Source organism: Ictalurus punctatus, chromosome 8 (assembly GCF_001660625.3).
Source record: "Ictalurus punctatus breed USDA103 chromosome 8, Coco_2.0, whole genome shotgun sequence".
Lineage (NCBI taxonomy): Eukaryota > Metazoa > Chordata > Actinopteri > Siluriformes > Ictaluridae > Ictalurus > Ictalurus punctatus.
This window is the reverse complement of record NC_030423.2, coordinates 19,377,468-19,397,419: the sequence shown is the minus strand read 5'-3', so window position 1 is coordinate 19,397,419 and position 19,952 is coordinate 19,377,468. Positions and strand designations below refer to the sequence as shown.

The 19,952-nt window shown below is 38.3% G+C and overlaps 1 long non-coding RNA gene across 2 annotated transcripts in view; it reads left to right on the top strand.

The window, feature by feature from the left end:
• Positions 1 to 19,952, top strand: part of LOC108268487 (uncharacterized) — a 72,213-nt gene that overhangs the window by 12,462 nt on the left and 39,799 nt on the right. The window contains exons 1-2 of one of the 2 annotated variants that reach the window (XR_001813320.3): positions 1,965 to 2,569; positions 18,280 to 18,392. This is a non-coding gene — a long non-coding RNA (uncharacterized LOC108268487). Of the gene's footprint in view, positions 1 to 1,964; positions 2,570 to 18,279; positions 18,393 to 19,952 lie in introns of those variants that run through there. The other variant, XR_008396861.1, reaches the window with a different exon arrangement.

Below are 19,952 nucleotides of genomic sequence, written 5' to 3'. Positions count from 1 at the left end.
GAAACAGCTCTATTTCTCTCTCTCTCTCTCTCTCTCTCTCTCTCTCTCTCTCTCTCTCTCACACGCACACACACACACACACACTAACACCAGATTTCATGGGAGAAAGAGTAGATATATAGTCACGAGCTGATCAATCAGCAGGCGTGAACTGGAGCAGCAAGGCATTAACGATTCACATCCACTCTCAATCCACTCGCCCAAGCAGAAGAATATATTTAACGCGCCTGCGTTCTGTTTCTGTGGACCCCCAGGAGCGCAGGGAAACAGGTGAGGGAAGCAGAGCAGTGGGCGCGCGGTCCACTTTACTGACGCTTCACCTCGCTTGCGCACGATTACAGGTGCGTCACTCAAACCCGTTTATCCCACGCCGGATCTCGCAGGTCTCTCCTCCTGTCTCCTATCTCTGCTTTTGTAGACAGCACTTTTAGGCGTTAGTGTGTAAACCAGAGGCTCCACCAGGCCCCCTCAAGCGAGACGTGTCACTTTAGTGAAATCAGGTGAGGGATAAACAGCTGGGAGAGAGAACTCATTGTTCTCACGTGTCATTCACAAATAGCCCTCCGCGTCACAGGTATTCAGTTTAGCATCAGGATTTAAAAAACAAGTTCTAGGATCCTGAGGGACAATTACAGGGCCATGATGAGAAAACCTCTGTCAGCACGAGCAGGGAGAGCCATCACACACCACCAACTGCAAATGGGGTAGCGGTTTGTAATAATAATAATAATAATATAAAATCGAAAAAAAAAGATAAAAATAAACTCAGAAAAGGAAAGAAAGGCTTGAAGAGAAAAGAAAGAAAGAAAGAAAGAAAGAAAGAAAGAAAGGGTTGATGAAGAAAGAAAGAAAGAAAGAAAGAAAGAAAGAAAATAAAGGCCTGATGAGGAAAGAAAGAATGAGAGAAAGAAATAAAAAAAGAAATAAAGGCCTGATGAGGAAATAAATAAATAAATAAATAAATAAAGAAAGAAAGAAAGAAAGAAAGAAAGAAAGAAAGAACAAAAGAAGGAAAGGAAATAAAGGCCTGATGAGGAAAGAAAGAAAGAAAGAAAGAAAGAAAGAAAGAAAGAAAGAAAGAAAGGCCTGATGAGGAAAGAAAGAAAGAAAGAAAGAAAGAAAGAAAGAAAGAAAGAAAGAAAGAAAGAAAGAAAGAAAGGCCTGATGAGGAAAGAAAGAAAGAAAATAAAGGCCTGATGAGGAAAGAAAGAACGAGAGAAAGAAATAAAAGAAATAAAGGCCTGATGAAGAAAGAATGAAATAAAGAAAGAAAGAAAGAAAGAAAGAAAGAAAGAAGGAAAGAAGGAAAGAAAGAATTAAAGAAAGAAACAAAGGCCTGATGAGGAAAGAAAGAACAATAATATTTCACGAAGAAGAAGGAGAAGAAGAAGGAGAAGAAGAAGGAGAATAAAAAAAGAAGAGATATGAGAAATAATGCAGTGTTTGCTTTGTGAGCACAGTAATGATCCTCATTATCATTAGAATCATAATAAACTTCATTTCTATAGCGCAAGCTCCAGGACGCGTCACCACAAAATAATCCCAAAAGTAATATAAACAGCCTGAGGTAATGCTGAAAACCACACACAAACAAAACAAAGCGTTTGAGGTTACTGGGCTGTGTTTGTATTTTCACTGAATGTGTAATTATCAGTGTGATTCTGAATGCCTCCATCGCAGCAGTTTTTGGGCAGCATTGTGCATCAGTGCGCCACATGACTGCTTGGAAGGCCGTTAACGCAGTGTGTGGAGGGATCCATCTGTGATTAGAGAGCGAATCGAGTTTCCTGGGGCAGAAAAAAAAATCAAACACACACCTCACACTTTTTACGCCAGAGGAGTCTGCGGCTCACGGCCCAGGCAGGGGGTTTGCCTAGCTGAGCTCGCACGCTCGGTCCTGCGCTTGGTTAGCGTGCTGGTTAAGCGTTATGGTTCATTGTGACTCTGTTGCTCGGTGACTTGTGAAGCTGACATAATCTTGCTTTTTTTTTCACTTTTTTATATCTGTTATCTCTCTCTCTCTCTCTTCCCTCACCTTGCTGCACTTGCCCTCGCTTGCCTAGAGGCCCCTTGTTCGGCTGCTTCGCACACCGTTTTTCATTCCCAACAATGAAAGGAGCTTTTCAGCAAGGCTGGTTCCAATTCATCTGTGATAAATGAGACGATAAGGCAATCAGAGCACACCGTGACACTCGGTGCAGTTAGTTAGGCACACTTCGAGCCCATTCAGGTGTGCCGGTGCGTCCTGCCGTCGGGGGGGCCTGTTATATATATATGTGCCCAAGTCCCGATGGTGCATGGCTACTGCTCCTGCAGGAGTGCCGGCAGCCTTCCTCAGCTAAACTTCTGGCTCTGAGTAGATCAGTTAGACATGCAGCAACCAGAAGCTTCTATAAATGCCATGTGTTAGGTGAAAGAACTTTGGTACATCTTCTAAAACTGTGCCATAGATTGATGGATGGATAATTGCATTCTTGAAGAAGTGGACTTGGAAGGACCCCTGGTTTCTGGCCATGATTTTCTCCCAGGAGCCTCTCTGGCAAAGACGGAAGATATACATCTGACACAGGTATGTGAAAAGGAAGCATCTATACAAACATTTTTAGCTTCCTTAATTTCCATCTTATTAGTTTTTTAATGTGTCAAGCAAGGCAGGCTTGGTACAAGTCACTGGAGGGTCAATTTAGTGCCGAACAGAATTGAAACGATTTCAGATTAGCGTCACCACATGCTTAACTCCGCCCATAGCATGTAACAGCTCTTCTGAATACCTCACCCTGCTGAATGATGCCTCTTTAAGGATCACTCTACAGGTCAAAATAAGGGAGTCTATGGGTCCAAGCACTATTTAATTTGTTTTAAGAATATTGTATTTTAAGATTAATCTGGCATGTTGTCTTTAGCTGTGCTAGTGGGTGACAAGTCACATGATTATACAGGGGCCTGGTAAACACTATAGCTTCTTTTATTTCAGCTACATGTTCCGCAGTTTTAATTCTAACAGTTATAAAACATGTATGTAGGTTATCCCAAATGCTGCAAGATGTATGTGTGATTGTCAATAATGTCTTTAACTTTGATCGTGTCTTGGATTTTTTTCGCTGTCTCTTCTGTCATCCATCGTATCTGCGTGCATGTGTTTGAGACTCCGAGTTAGCATATGAGTGTGGGTTCAAGAGCCAAAATAAAATCAGTTAACACTTTCCGTGGAGTGTCCTCTCACATTAGTGTTTCCATTTGGGTTGCGGTGTCGATGTGATGTGTGTGTATGTGTATGTGTGTACACAGAGGGTATGGGAGAGGCCGAGAGAATGGCATTGTGTTGGTTGCTTGTCAGTGTTTAGGCACAAACAGGCCTGAAGTGGGGGAGGTGTGAAAGGGCGCAGGGCCTCGTCCTGAATGGAGAGGCCGACTGGAGCTCCCCTCTCAGACTAGCGGCCTGTCACTCACTGTTTTCGGGGAGAGAGAGAAGAGAGCACGAGTGAGAGACAGTATTTTCCTTGTCAACAGATGGACAGATGTGTTTTGACAAATGTGTGACAGTGGATTCTTACAATCTGTTAGCGTTTAACGGCTAATTATGTTTTGTGCTACTTGTGTTTATTCAAAACACGCCTTTCACATTGTCCAGGTTGTCTGTAAGTGTCCAAAAAAAAGGACAAACCCAGCAGCTAACATGTCCCACGTTGATTTCCATTAGCTGTAATGTAAATAGGGAACATTTTCCAACTCTTGACTAACTTTAAGGAAGTACTTAAGCACGCGCACGCACGCAAGTATGCACGCACGAATGCACACATACGCGCGTGAACAGGAATTGGGGGGGCCTTTATCTTTAATCCTTGTCTTTGTGCAATTAGACTTTCTAATAGTCCCACGCTTCACTCTCTCCCATTTTAAGCCTAATTAGAAAGTTTTTTGAATGAACTCCGCGCGCGCGACGCCAGATTGACAGCATTAGTGCGTCCTAAACCTCTCTCTCGGCTCTAAGTGCTCTAAGTCTCCGTGTCGACTTAATGAAGTGAAAATTGCATTCTCCTCGCGCTTGATATGAAAATGGAATATGCGTTCATGAAATATACACAGTTGTCACTTCTTAAAAAGGTGTCAGCAATTTGCTTCACTGAGTAAGGTGAATATTAGCCGTGACAGCAGAAGAAGAAAAGGTTTCGAGAGAAAGAGGAGACGGAGAGCGAGAGCGGAGAAAAAAAAGTGTTATGCGTGTGATCAATGAAAGAGTTCATTGCCTCGCGCTTCACTGGATTTATAATAAGAGAATCAGAGTGGAGCCTGGGGTTGAGCGCGCGCTGGCGGGGACAGGACAACACTGCCACCTACAGGAACCTCTCTCTCTCTCGCTCGCTCTCTCTCTCTCTGTCTCTCTCTCTCTCTGTCTCTCTCTCTCTCTTTCTGTGTGTGTGCACGTGCATATATTGTATATGTATGATTTTGTGTGTTTTTGTGTACACGTGTACACGTGTGTGTGAGTCCGTATGTACTGTGTATATATACTGTCTATATAAGCATAGTGTGTGCGTGTGTGTGCATGGGTGTGCATGGGTGTATATGTATACAATTCAGTGCTCACATCTCTGTGTGTGTGTGTGTGTGTGTGTGTGTGTGTGTGTGTGTGTGTGTGTGTGTGTGTGTGTGTGTGTGTGCATGGGTGTATATGTTCTGTATATGTATACAATTCAGTGCTCACATGTGCATGTGTGTGCGTGCGTGTGTGTGTGCGTGTGCATAGGTGTGCATGGGTGTATATGTACTGTATATGTATACAATTCAGTGCTCACATCTACGTGTGTGCGCGTGCATGAGTGTATATGTACTGCATACAATTCAGTTCTCACATCTGTGTGTTTGTGTGTGTCTGTCTGTGTGTATGTGTGTGTGCTTATATGTACTTTATATTTATGCTTTTCTGTGTGTTCACGTGTGTTTTTGTGTGCCTGTATGTACTTTATTTGTATGATTTTGTGTCCGTCCATGTGTTGTGTGCATATATACAGATACTGTATGTGTATGCATTTAATTGTGCTGTGTGTGTGTGTGTGTGTGTGTGTGTGTGTGTGTGTGTGTGTGTGTGTGTGTGTGTGTGTGTGTGTGTGTGTGCCTATGAAAAGCTCTATGGCTCCAATAAATAGTCAAAATATTATTGTTTACAATATTGTTTATTGTTAAAATAATATTAGTTAAATAATGCCTAATATGTTAATAATTGGATTATGTTGGCTGTGAAGGTATAAAAGAAATCTTTACTGAAGGGGTGTACTTTTTTTTTAAACAAGAAACTCGCAAAAAGTGTGGCTGACTGTTCCTGATATCCTGATGTTCCTGAGATCACCTCACCTCACTCTCACACATACACAAGTTTAATTCAATTTGATCTTTTTTTATGTAATAGTTTTTAATGTAATTGTTTATATAGTAAGGGCAGTAGTTAAAATTGTGTACTAATTTCCAGAATGTTGGGAGTTCAAATCCCAGGTTGAAACACTGACCCTCAACTGCTCAAATCTGTAGGTGAACTTTATGAGGAACTAAATGTCCTGAACCAGAAGTTCCTTAACAAGTTCTTGTTCTTTATTTCCCACAACACCCAGAGGAACTATATAGCTGTTGTTAATCTTTATTGTTGTGCAAACATTGCATAAGTATTTATATAGTTTTTTAAGCAATTTCTATTTTTTTGTATTATTATTGCCTCATGCCATATGCTACTAGACACATGCAATCTTGTTTCTCCACTTAAAACAAACATTTCACTTTTCCTCAGATATAAAACAATCTACAGTAATCACTTGGTAACTAACTTTATTTTGTTTTTTAATGCATGACAGAGAGTGAATCATTCCGTGAAGCTTACATTCAACCAAACAAGCTCGAGTACAGAAAAATAGGAACTAAAGAGCTTCATGGAACTATTGTGCAGGAATTTAAATGGGACCTGGTAGAAACTCGGCTAATGCTCCTGAAAAGGGTCATACGGTGCAATTGTGCCTTAAGCTCAGATATTAATTGTTAATGTTATAGAAAGAGATCTGCAATGAGAACAACAGAAAATTCTGACAACTTATAAAGAAAAGAGAGAGAAATTAATTTAAAACTATTGGTACAAAGAAAAGCACGTTCACCTCACGCTGCCAGGTTTGGGGGTTTGAATCCTTCCGCTGTCCAGTGTGTGTGGAGTTTGCATGTTCTCCCCATGCTGCAGGGTTCTCCTCTGGGTTCTCCCGTTTCCTCCCCCAGTCCAAAGACACTCATGGTAGGCTGACTGGCATGTCCAAAGTGTCCATAGTGTATGAATGGATGTGTGAATGTGTATGTGAATATGCCTTGTGATGGATTGGCACCCTGCCCAGGGTGTACTACGCCTTGTGCCCCATGCTCCCTAGGATAGGCTCCAGGTTCCCCTCGACCCTGAAGGATAAGCGGTATAGAAAATGGATGGATGGATGGTACTAAGAAAAAAGATGGGAACTATAACAAAAAATACACTGAATTGCTACACTAATTGATTAATTTACTAGTTATTTACAGATGAATAACATACAGAGCATGTTTGCCTTGCACCTCCGGTGTTGGGGGTTCGAATCCCACCTCTGTCCTGTGTGCGCAGAGCTTCATAGCATTGCATGGGGGTTTCCTCTGGGCAATTCTGGTTCCCAGTTTAAAGAAAAATGTTGTAGGCTGACTGCCATTTCCAAATTGTCCGTAGTGTATGAATGTGTGTGCAGTTGTGCCCTGCAAAAGGTTGGCACCCTGTCCAGGGTGTCCCCTGCCTTGTGTTTCGAGTTCCCTGGGATGGGCTTCAGGCTTCCCTGCGACCCTGTGTAGGATAAGCGCTACGGAAAATGGATGAATGTGAGTGAAATTTTGCATCTATATGAATATTCAAAATTTATATGACCCCTTTGATAGAAATTTAAAATCTTTCCAATCCTGATGCAAAAATTGCATCCATCAGGTTCAAACTTCACCCCAGCGCAGAAAAAAAGTGATGCTAATAAACAGTGGACCTGAGGCCAGTATGAACACTTGCATCATATGACTTGGCCACAGAACAACAGGAAGTGTGTGTCATATGTGTTTAGCCATCCATCTACAGAAAGTACACTTACTTTCCACATTAATCCTACCATCCCAGCGGCACCCTGCCGACCTCAGGTGAGCGATTTGGGCACAAACCGAGTATCCATGTAGCGATCAAAGCTCAGCTTGTTCCTCAGTGAGGCTGTGTTCAGACTTTGAAGATTGAGCGCAGGGTACAAGCGAGAATAATCTCACTACAGGGTGCCTGATGAAGCTGTGGGATGTGTATGGGAATCGGGTGAAGTGTTAGTGTATGTGTGTGTGTGTGTGTGTGTGTGTGTGTGTGTGTGTGTGGGCAGGGGGGTACACACATGGTGGTGCTTTATTTCATCAGTTATGAAAAAATAATGCAAAGTTTTACCTGCTGCTACTTATTATTCAAGAATGCTTTGTTTAAAACTGAAGCAAATATTTCATAAAATGGTTGCTTTGTTAGATTTTAATATATAAAATCTTCTATAAAGACAAAAAGCACAAGGAAGAAGGGGGAGATCAACCACCAGTGTTCAAGTGTTTAAAAGAAAAAAGTAAATGATTTGAACTGAACCAGAAAATGTTTGTTTTTCACATGTAGTAACTATTTGTAACTATTTTCACAGTGAATCTGGACCATATTCATTTGTATCTCACATGCTCTGAGAGTTTTGTCACATTTTATTTTTATGATAGCCATAGAAATAATTTATCTTCCTCGAATAGCGCTTTTAACAATAGACATTGTCAGAAATCCAGATGTAGATTTAAATCCCTAATGAACCATAAGTCAGAATTGTGGTGAGAAAAAGCTTCCCAAGACGACATGAGGAAGGAACCAAACTCAGAATTGAACCCATGCTCTTCAAGGTGATACTGGACAGTGGGATTATGAATCATTACAGAATACAAGTGTTGAAGAGTAAAGACAACCAAGTGTGAAAAGATGTGTATGAGCAGATTGTGAATAAGAGTCCTGTGATGAGCACAGGGCAGTCTTTATGATAACAGGAGCAGTTCTTGGGCACAAATCTACAGTATCCAGGTGAGATTATCTAATAAAGGATTACTTTTGCTCATTTACTGTGTTTTGGAAGTGGAAATCTTTAGGGTGGAACCATCCACAGCAGCAGAACTAGAGTCACAAGTACAGAAGCAAGCAGAAGTTGAGCACGCTGGGGATGTTGGAGACATTAGCGTCCAACCTCGTTGCTTGTCAACTGACCATTGGCAGTAGCTGAGATATTGTGTTTATACAAATTTTTAGATGTATGGACAAATGTCACTCTACTTTCGATCTCACCGTTTTCACTGTTGATGACTGGACAGATTGAAGGTTGGATGGATGGATGGATGGATGGATGGATGGAAAACCATAATTTTAAATCTCACTACTTCCTTAGATGGATGGAAGGCTGTATATAAGTATCAACTGATGGATAAATAGACAAATGTTGGACAATTAGACAGCTGGACTAACAAACATTACTGTAAGGTTTTTGTTTCACTTGGACAGGATGAACAGACACAAATGGACATGAGATTAATGCATAGATAGATGGTTGCTTTGATGGAAAGACAAAAAATGGATGGATGGACAGATAGGCAAACAATACATGGCTGGATGGATAAAGATTGCTTTAGGTTTCATCTTACCAGCTTATTGGATGAAGATGGACAGAGAATGATCAAACCAATAAATGAATGGAACAATGCAGTGCAATAGATAGATGTGTGGATAGTTGTATAATGAAATGAAAGGAATATATAATGTTAAATCTCATCAGTTCTTTAGATGGATGCATGGATATAAATTTGGATGGACAGCCAAAAAATGCATAGAGAAATGTTGATAAAGATTACAGCTGTTGACATTATGTGAGGTAATATGCTAAGCTGACAATAAATTTGTCTAAATTTGACCCTTGACCTGTCAAGTCCTCTTTCTTTTCTTTTCTCCAGTTCTCTCTGTATCTGTCGTTGATTGAGGCTCCATATGAACCCGTGTTCAGTGCCGTATCTGCAGCAGCGAGCTGAAATGTCACTGCACACGAGACGTGCAGAGCAGCTGAATATTCCCCCAGTGTCTAAAAAGATCAGAGTGATTCTACCGGCTGAATCGTGGCTCCAGGTGGCTGAGATTGGCTGCTTTACCAGCCCGGGGGTGAAAGGGCAGATGCTTGGAATAATATTATTTGGAATGATAGTGTGTAATATTTTATAAGCTATGGAAAATATTCATAATGAAAAGTATACTTTTGTCCCAGAGGGTGACATGGCTTTTCTGATGAGCTTAGCCTGCAAAATATTTATAACAGTATACTAGTTGTTATTTCAGCAGATGCTACCATTTGATCATATTTTTTTTTAAAGGGAAAAAAAATACTGGTATTGTTACTAACTTAACCAAACACAAATAATAAAACGGGAACTGACCCGAGATTCTGGCATGGTCCATCCAAATCCAATACCAGAGCAAGGGCTATTAGGCTACGTTTCAGACTAAAAAGCATCATCAACTCGAGAATCTTCTTTGACAGTGTAATTTAGTGCAAGACTAGGCTTAATCTGTGTCCACAAAACTGACAAGTGGCTATTTGGGTGTGATCAAGCCTTCAAGGCTGATTGGTGGGCAGTGAAGGAGCAAACAAGTAAATATAAATGTGTGTACTGTAGATGGCAATGTGTCATAAAGCCAGCACAACATTCTTTTGATGAATCACAAAGAAAGTGGAAAAACAAAGTGTATTCTGTTAGAATAAGGTTATATTGAGATATTGAAAAAAGAGCGCATGTCTATCATCTTGACTTAGAAACAAAGAATCAATCTAAGTTTGTGTGATTGTTGTTCTATAAGTTTCAGGCTAATATATTTACTTTGGTATAGGAAGGCCTGTGGTTCGGCAAACACACACACACACACACACACACACACACACACACACACACACAAACACAAACACACATATACTCATAGAACTCATAGAAGATAAAGCCCTACATCTTGATATTCCCCAATACAAACTGGCACCTGTCAGAAAGTACTAGACACTGTTTCAGGGGGAAACTCATGCTTGGAAGACCTCCTTAGAAGCCTCTGTAAACTGATCAACAGCATCACTGATTATGTAAAATATAATGTCAAATAATTTAAACTTTAAATTTTTATATAATTTTAAAACAAACTTTAAATTTTATTTGACTGCGTCCAAGCTTTTTAAATAAGTGGCTGATTATATGAATGATAGATGGATGGATAAACAGACAGACAAAGGGTAGATGAATAGATGTACTACTGTTGAGCGGATGGATGGAAAGAAGAGTAGATGAATATGGATTGATGGCTGGATGAGTGAATGGACAACAGTTATATTTTTTGGTTATTCTTAGCAGTCCAGATGGATGGATGGATGGATGGATGGATGGACAGGCGGATGGATGGACAAGCATGTTTAAGCTTCATTTCAGCTGGTGAGATGTAAACATTCGGAGGGATGTAAAGATGAATAGTTAGCTTAATGGATGGAGAAACAAAATAATGGACAGTTATGGATTGATGGATGGATTGATGGATGGATGAGTGGATGGATGGAGGTGAAGATGAATGGATAATAGTCACTTTATGTTTCGTGTTACCAGTTTTATGGATGATTACTGCAAAGGTGGATGAATGGAGGATGGACAAATGGAAGGAGGAACAAACATATGACTAGAAGAATGCATGGATGGATTGAAGATTATATGGATGGATGGACTGACAGATAGATGGAAAAACAATAAGGACTATGTACATATGTATGTATGTATGGATGGATGGATGGAGAATCAGAGAATACATAAATTAGTGGCTGGAAAAATGCATAGATGGGTGATTATTCAAAAGGATGATTTATTTTTTTTTTTTAAAGTTCAACAGTTCTCACCATGCAGATGGCTGGATGGAAAGATGGACGGATGTATGGATGGAAGATTGTATGGGTAAATACAAATAATGTCACAAAGACACAGACAAACAAATAAACAGATAACCAAACAGAAAGACATTTTAATATTAATCCCATAAGGGAAATAGCAGTTCCAGCAGTCAGTATGTTAGTATGTACTGTAGAGAAGATTCCTGCAGAAAGAGTAATACAATGCTAATACCTTAAGCGTGCTGTTTTAAGTGTATTTTGTCTTTAATCTACTTGCTCTTGGATCACTAGCCTATGTATAAAAGCAGGAGTAAATGGAGCCAGTGTGAGGGTGTAATTGAAGCTCCCGCACAAGGAGGGGCTCTCCATAGGATCAGTGTCATGAGTGGCAGGGGCCGCAATGGCTGAGGAGGTGTCGGGCCTTCTAATTGCGCTCTGCGGAGAGCCACCACCCCTGTGGACGGAAATGAAAGAGCTCCTGGCCTGGCTGTGTTTCCATTGTGCGAAAATAAATACATACAGTCACCGCCCTCGGCGTGAAATAACACACCAGCCGGTGGATTTCACTGGTCATTTGATTCGCAGCTGCACGCCCCAAAACAAGACGATATATTGTCTTAAAAGACAAGGCTTCTACAAGCAGTATGTTTTCAAGTGGGGGACCTGGCTGAGGCATTAAGTGCAGTTCATTCAGCTGAAACCTGCTAGAATAAAGAAAACAGCATAAAAGACAGTTGGCTTGGGACTTGCACTAGCTGAGTTATCACTGATAAGCATCATTATTGCCAGTTTGTTCTGATTTCTTTCACCCATTGGTTGAGGCACAATGCATGTTTCACTGTTCTATTTCACAAACTTTGACCTAGTACAGAAAATATTATCTATTCTTACACATATTTGGTTGCTGAGTGAAATATAAATGCAGACAACATAGCTGTGAGTTACTCTATGAAAATGTAGTTTAGCTACCTTAAAGCTATGTTCCAGAGAAAATGTATACTATCTATCATCACTTTCGTCTCTTTTCCTATTCACAAATGATTTTTAAAAAAAAACTATAGTACTTCTGAAGAACATACCATCATAAACATTTAACAACAATTTATGCCAAATGTATGTCAGAGAAACAACTAAAGATAGCCTAGAAAAATGGATGGAAAACCATAATTTTAAATCTCACCACTTCCTTAGGTGGATGGAAGGCTGTACGTAAGTATCACTTAATGGATAAATAGCCAAATGTTGGACTATTAGACAGCTGGACTAACAAACGTTACTTTAAGGTTTTTGTTTCACATGGACAGGATGAACAGACACAAATGGCCATGAAGATAATGGATAGATTGATGGTTGCTTTGTGGATGGATGGACAAAAAATGGATGGATGGACAAAAAATGGATGGATGGACAGATAGGCAAACAATACATGGCTGCATGGACAAAGATTGCTTTAGGTTTCCCCTTACCAGCTTATTGGATGAAGATGGACAGAGAATGATCAAACCAATAAATGGATGGTAGAATGCAGTGTACATACCATTGTAAACATTTAACAGCAATTTATGCCAAATTAATGTCAGAGAAACAACTTAAGATAGCCTAGAAAAATCCCAACACTTTTATCCAAATAAAACTGTGATAGTTTATTAATAAGCATCCAAAGCTAAAATATATACACACATATATATATATATATATATATATATATATATATATATATATATATACAATGTATACATGAGTGGGATTTCAGTACAGGAGTCTTTTATACAGAGTTTGTGAGAAAGTTTTTGTTTTAAATAGAAAAAAAATAATAATTTGGCACTGTCGTAATCAACAAGTTAGTCCCAAACACCAATCTATATAACTGAAACTAAACATTCAAGAGGAGGTGACCATTTTAAAAGCATGATTTGAAGTTAAAGGGAAATTTTTTAACTAATATTGATTAGTTTTCCTCCGTGAGAAACTTGATAAGAACCTCCATGGCATTGTCTTAGAAGGAGAAATGTTTGGTGCATCCACTGTTTTCATAAAATACTATGAGAATATTAGAATTGCCAAGTTTGCAATAGTTTTTAGTAGTGCTTATCGAGGCTACGCTGCAAATTGTTCAATAAAATAGCTCATACCACAGCACAGTTGAATTCTCAAATGAGGATTGGTTAGGAAGTCTGTAACAACAGCTGTGACAGTATTTGTTGCTTCAAGGTTTATGTTAATGTTCTAATATGTTATCGTTTCTATATTAGCAACTTGTCCATGTGGACTTCTATGGTGGACGCGCTACATGAACGCATGTTGATTTGGTTGTGTGTTCTGTTTGGAGATTTAGCTTTTATGGAAGGAGTCTTCAGTGCCAGCATGTTGTAACAGTTTTTTTTTTCTTACAACACAAAGAGAAAAAAGTGAGGCTGGTGAGGAAAAAAAATGTTTATAGCTGCTTTACCATAGCTATCTGACAACTATGTAGCTAAGTGATAACTTGTTTTGTGGAGGTTCCACAATGTTAAACGTAACAATAAATGACTAAAAAGTACAACTTGTGATTCAATCAAGTTTGCAGTAGTAACAGTAACTCTGATTCACCATGTTGTTTATTATTTTCAACATCATGCTAATACAGTCCTAAGTGTTTTATTCCTTACTTAACTGTTACTCATTTCAAAACAACAATCAATGCCACCAGGTCACTGCTGGAAAATGTAGTTGAACTAATAGCTTTGCTAATTGTAGTGATGCTAGCTGGTGAACATCTTACAGCCTGAAAGCAAGCAGCTGTACATATGACAGCATCGCATTTTAACCAGGGACAAGATAAAAACGTTATAAATAACAATTCCAATCTATGTTTCCCTATCTACAATGGCATGCTATGCCCTAAAACACATCTTCCCATCTGTCTCCAGTGTGTTAAACTATCGGCCGAACCCGAGTGTTTGTGCAGGCCCTCCAGCTGCCTGCGTTGCAGTGCGAGTCACCCAAGATAAAGCCAAAAGGGCTGATGTTTGCTGTTTTCTTCCCCCGTTTCCCAACGCCCAATTTAGCAGAGAGTTTAAACAGCGCTGTCCTGGGTGGAACGGCACGAAGGGAGAAGTGGGCCGTCTGCTCGCTGTCACTCGCTGTTACGACAGCGCTCTGTAGTACCTGAGGGAGCGGTAGTCTTTCAGTCGGACGTCAGGAACAAATAAACGATGGCCAGCCGTGGCATGAGCCTGCAGCGGTTTACGCCCAAATAATCCTCCTGTCGTTAGCACAGCTCAGCCTGAGGGTTCCTGCTGTCCCTTGATCCTTCACTGTGGTTCTTTTACTCGCAGTGACACTATTGTTCCAGGCTGTCTGAGATCTTCCATGTCTTAAACAGACACAACGCAGGCCTAAAATGTAATGTCATAGATTTAAGCTATAAAGCTGTCTCTGTAGAATTGAAAGTAGGGTCTGTGATTTTTTTTAATTTTTTTATTTTGTTACAGTGGTGGAAATCACAAATCACCATTATCCAAGTCATATTTATTATATAGTTATTGGCCTGTTTGACTGCTCAGTTGACCTCAATGGGCTTAATACAAATCCCAATAACTCAGAAACTAGTAGTTTATATAAATATAAAAGTAGTCTTTTAATTATTAATATAGTATTTAATGCACAGTCTAAAGTGGAGTAGGCAGATTTCCATTTCACTCCAAGTTATATACTGTATATAATTGTGTATGTGACAAATAACATCTTGAATCTGTAATAAAATACCTTGGACCTAATGTGTTCTGTGGTTGGAAGGTTCTGGAAAGAACTCTCTAAATCCAATAATTATCCAAATATATTGTACATGTTTAAGTAATGAGCCTAATATTTAAATAGTTGGATTACTGGATACATTCATAAAATAAATCTCTGCTGAGGGGGTCTGTGGAATTCATTTTCATTAAACAATTTAGGCACAGATTGTCTAGGCAGTATTATTGTACATTAAAGAGACATTCTCGCCAAAGAAATCTGTTGTAAACATGCAGAAGCAAACAAGGAGTCATTATTATTCTCATACAGTATACCATGAAAGTATATATATATATATATATATATATATATATATATATATATATATATATATATATATATATATATATATGATCTACAGTGCGCTCTACTAATATTGGCACCTTGGTAAATATGAGCAAAGAAGGCTGTGAAAAATTGTTTTTATTGTTTAACCTTTTGATATTTTGTTAAAAAAAATAAATAAAATAAAAATACTCTGCTCTCATGGATATCAAACAATTGTAAACAAAACTCAGGTTTATCAACAACAAAAAAAATTATTGGCACCCTTTTAGTCAATACTTTGTGCTACCTCCCTTAACCAAGATAACAGCTCTGAGTCTTCTCCTATAATGTTTGATGAGGTTGGAGAATACATGGCAAGGGATCTGAGACCATTCCTCCATACAGAATCTCTCCAGATTCTTCAGACTCTCCTCTTCAGTTCACCCCACAGGTTTTCTATGGGGTTCAAGTCAGGGGACTGGGATGGCGATGGCAGGACCTGGATTTTGTGGTCAGTAAACCATTTTTGTGTTGATTGTGATGTATGTTTTGGATTATTGTCCTGCTGGAAGATCCAACCATGGCCCATTTTAAGCTTTCTGGCAGAGACAGTCAGGTTTTCATTTAATATCTGTTGATATTTGATAGAGTTCACGATGCAATGTATCCTAACAAAATGTCCAAATCCTCTGGCAGAAAAACAGCCCCAAAACATTAAAGAGCCACTACCATATTTAACCGTGGGCAGAAGTTACTTTTCCATATGGCTACCTCTCTGTGTGCACCAAAACCACCTCTGGTGTTTATTACCAAAAAACTCTATTTTGGTTTCATCCAACCATAGAACCCGATCCTATTTGAAGTTCCAATAGTGTCTGGCAAACTGAAGATGCTTGAGTTTGTTTTTGGATGAGAGTAGAGGCTTTTTTCTTGAAACCTTTCCAAACAACTTGTGGTGATGTAGGTGACTCCAGATTGTAGTTTTGGAGACTTTCTGATCCCAAGATGCAACTACCTTCTGCAATTCTCCAGCTGTGATCCTTGGAGATTTTTTTTGGCCACTTGAACCATCCTCTTCACAGTGTGTTGGGATAATATAGTCACAGGTCCTCTTCCAGGTTAATTCATAAGATTTCCAGTTGACTGGAACTTCTTAATTATTGCCCTGATGGTGGAAATGGGCATTTTCAATAATTGTGCTATTTTATTATAGCCACTTCCCATTTTGCACATCACAGCTATATTCCTTGGTCTCACCCAATGCTATGAATGACTAAGGGAATTTGACCTCATATTTATACTCCTGTGAAACAAGAAGTCATGGTTGAACAATTTCCAGTTCCTGCTAACCCAGGTATACAAAAAAAAAAATTTAAATATCGCAATTGATTGATATCCATGAGAGCAGAGTATTTTTCTAACATTTTTTTTTAACAAAACATCAAAAGGTTAAACAACAAAGACAATTTTTCACAGCCTTCTATGCTCATATTTACCAAGTGTGTCAATATTAGTGGGGGTATATGAAATATGATGTGATAATGTATAATGTGTCCCAGAACTGTCATTCACAAATGCGAATGATTTCCCAAACTGACTACTGAAAAAATTACTTTGAAGGCTTACAACCATTTTGGGGGCAAATATTTCTATATTTATACTTACTAATGGTTGATAGTGGCTGCATGTAAACACAACAATTCCAGAATTGCCAGAATTCCACGTTTTGAGATTGTTGTCTGAAGTTGTCTGTTATCCTTAACCCTTAAGGCATAGGAGCACTGGAGTACACTCTCTGACCAAGTTATTAAAGGTCATCAGTCCTAATATTTCTTATGCTGTTTTCTGTCTCGCGCTTTGACTAGGCGAAAGTGAAGGATGAAAGAACAATTAAGCACAACAGAGCCACTCTCTTGGCAGATCAATTAGCTGCGAGCTGATGGATGTGAAATGCGCAGTTGGGATAAAGAAACATTGGCAGATAGCAGATGTTAACTTCAGGCTATTTTAAATGTGTAATTGCTAATTATGTGGGACGTGCAATACTTATGACTTAAATATTTTTTATGCTAACATCTGCTAGTGCAGAGAACATGAAGATAGAAGCTTAGGCACTGTTGTGGTTGTTGCTTCAATAATACACTGATTAAATTATAAGCTTAATGAATTTATTAATATGATTGAGTGGATGGTTGCTGTCAATTATGGAATATTGCTTCAATTATAAACTTACCTGTTACTTAAAATTCAAATATAAAATGTAAATATATTTGTTAGAGATGGCACCAATCTGCTAACCAAGATCAGTATCCAATTCTGTAACAAATGGAAAAGATTTTGTTTGGATTAGGAAAAGTTGAGATATCATTGTATTGTTGTTTTTTTAGGATTGATTTTTAATATATTTATACTTTATTATATTTGCAATGAAAGTGAGCTGCAGTTTTGTGTAAGTTGTGGTTTTTATGATTTCAAGTGTTTCAGTTATAAAAAAATCATTTCAAAGTAAAAAAAATATTAGATGGTTATCGTTATCGGCTGATACTCAAGGTTTTTGTATCAGTGTCGGTACTGGGAAAGGATAAATTTATAATTATTAGAGAAATTAGAGTGGATCTCTAATATTTGGTCTTTAAGGTTTAGATCATTACAAATGATGGCATTACATCTAAACAAAATAATAATAGATGGCTTTGGGATGTGTCAATATAACAGTATTGCGGTACCCAAAATTGTTATAATGGTCATTTGAAATCATCTCAGTATAGAAAATTAAATCTTTTGAAAAGACTTTAAAAATGTACAAAGTGAAAATCTGAGAATAACCACTGACCCTTTTAGCAAACCTGCTAAAAAATATATCTTTCGTAGTTTTAAAGAATAGTTAAACCTTTATGGTGTTTAATGTTATCTATCCATCTTTCTCTCTCTCTCTCTCTCTCTCTCTCTCTCTCTCTCTCTCTCTCTCTCTCTCTTTTAATATAACGTTAAGTTCAGAGATCATATGGATTACCATGTTAAAAATGTTGATCATTTAAAAAAAAAAAAAAGAAGTATAATTAGACTTACATATTTTTAAGCATCCTATTTCACTTCCTCTTGTTACTGGTTTATGACCTCTGCTTTCAGAACCAGGTCTTTTACCTTAAACCACTTTGCCACTTATGACATGTAAAACTCTGCAAACATTTTCTTTACTCTGATTCTATACCACTCCACTCTGCAATTCACAGAGCAAACATTCTCTCTTCTGTAGATTACATCCTGCCAGACTTTTCACAATCCATTAGGCTCTGGAGGAACATCAGAGAGGAATGGAGATGGGCTGGAATTCTATCTGGACGCAGATGTCTGCTTCTCAAAGCGAAGGTAGGGGGTAGTGCACATGACCTGAAATCTGACAATTAGCATCCACCATGTGACATCTCTCACTAGGAGTTGGGAAAAAAAGCTAAAGCTCATACCACTCTTTTCAAAACATCAACCCAGGATGATAAAGTTTTGTCTGAGTGAATAGTACATTTAATCTCATGTCTGGGATTTTTATTAACACAACATTCCTCTAGATACAAGACAGAGAACACATTTTCACTTACCGTAATATTGAATTAATCTAAATGGAGGGGCACGTCAGTCGAGACATGCTCAAATCTTCATACACTTGCTTCCTATGGCTTTGTTTTTTAAATAAATAATTTTAGAAATAACAGGAAGAAATTTAAATTAAAATTGGAAATAATTTGTAGCATGACTTCTAGATTTCTGGTACAGTTCTGCCTTAAAACTTAAAAACAAGTTGTCCAAGATGGCTGCCCCATAATGTTACCGTCTGTCTTTCTAAGTGTAACATTTCCTTCAGAAAACACGCATAGACTGTGATTTACAAAAAAAAGTGGCTACTCGAATGTCTTGTGTTGGGACTTTAAATGCTTCTTCTGAAAAATGGAACTTGGAAGTGGGAAGTTAGAATGATATCATTTTCAACCTTTGAGTATTTGATCCACAAAGTGGGAAAAACATGGATGCTTCCAAATTCATCTTTGGTTAGCAACAATCTAGCCAGCTAACATTAGTTATACAAGTGATCCGTTTTCTTTCTTAAAATTAAAATCTGTATGGTCAGTGTTCTAGAATACATAATATGTCTGTATATTGACTGATCTAAAGCAAATACTAGTATATACAGCATAATGTATTTAAAAGTACAGTTGCAATCAAAATTATTCAACCCCCATTACAAATCAGGTTTACTGTCAGAATTTCAGACGTTCAGCTGTTTGCAATGAACAAATCAAACAAAAGCAATTTAAATAGTTCAACACAACAAATGCTTCAAGTGGTTTCCCCAAATTCAACTGAAAATGCAACTTATAATGACTTCTCCAGTTTCAAAATTATTAAGCCCCGAGAATAGAATCCCTCACAACAGCACAAATATGCAAAACAGGTTTATCTCAAGCACACCTGATGCAACTAATCAAGATTAAGTGGTTGTAGTCTGCGTTGTGTGTTTTATTTTATCCAAAAAAAAAATAAAAAATAGGCGGATGGCAACTGGGTTGACTCTTCATTTATTCTCTGATAACACAAATACGCAGCCTCTTTGAGTGAACCGCCCTTACACTGTGCTCTCTCCCATTCAATTACAGTGCGAAAGGTGCAGAATTCACCCAAGTAACAAATTAAAATAATATAAAAGAAAAACCATACCTGATAACACAAATAAGCAGCCTCTTTGAGTGAATCGCCCTTACACTGTGCCCTATAAAATAAACATGATGTGTGATGGTCACCATGTGCTCTCATTTCCACATTTTAAAACAAAATACAAAAAAAATTACTCAAAAGGGAGGTTAAAACAGCAAAAATAATCACACAGGTAAGTAAAATAACATTATACACACAAATTCCAATGAGTATATATGTATA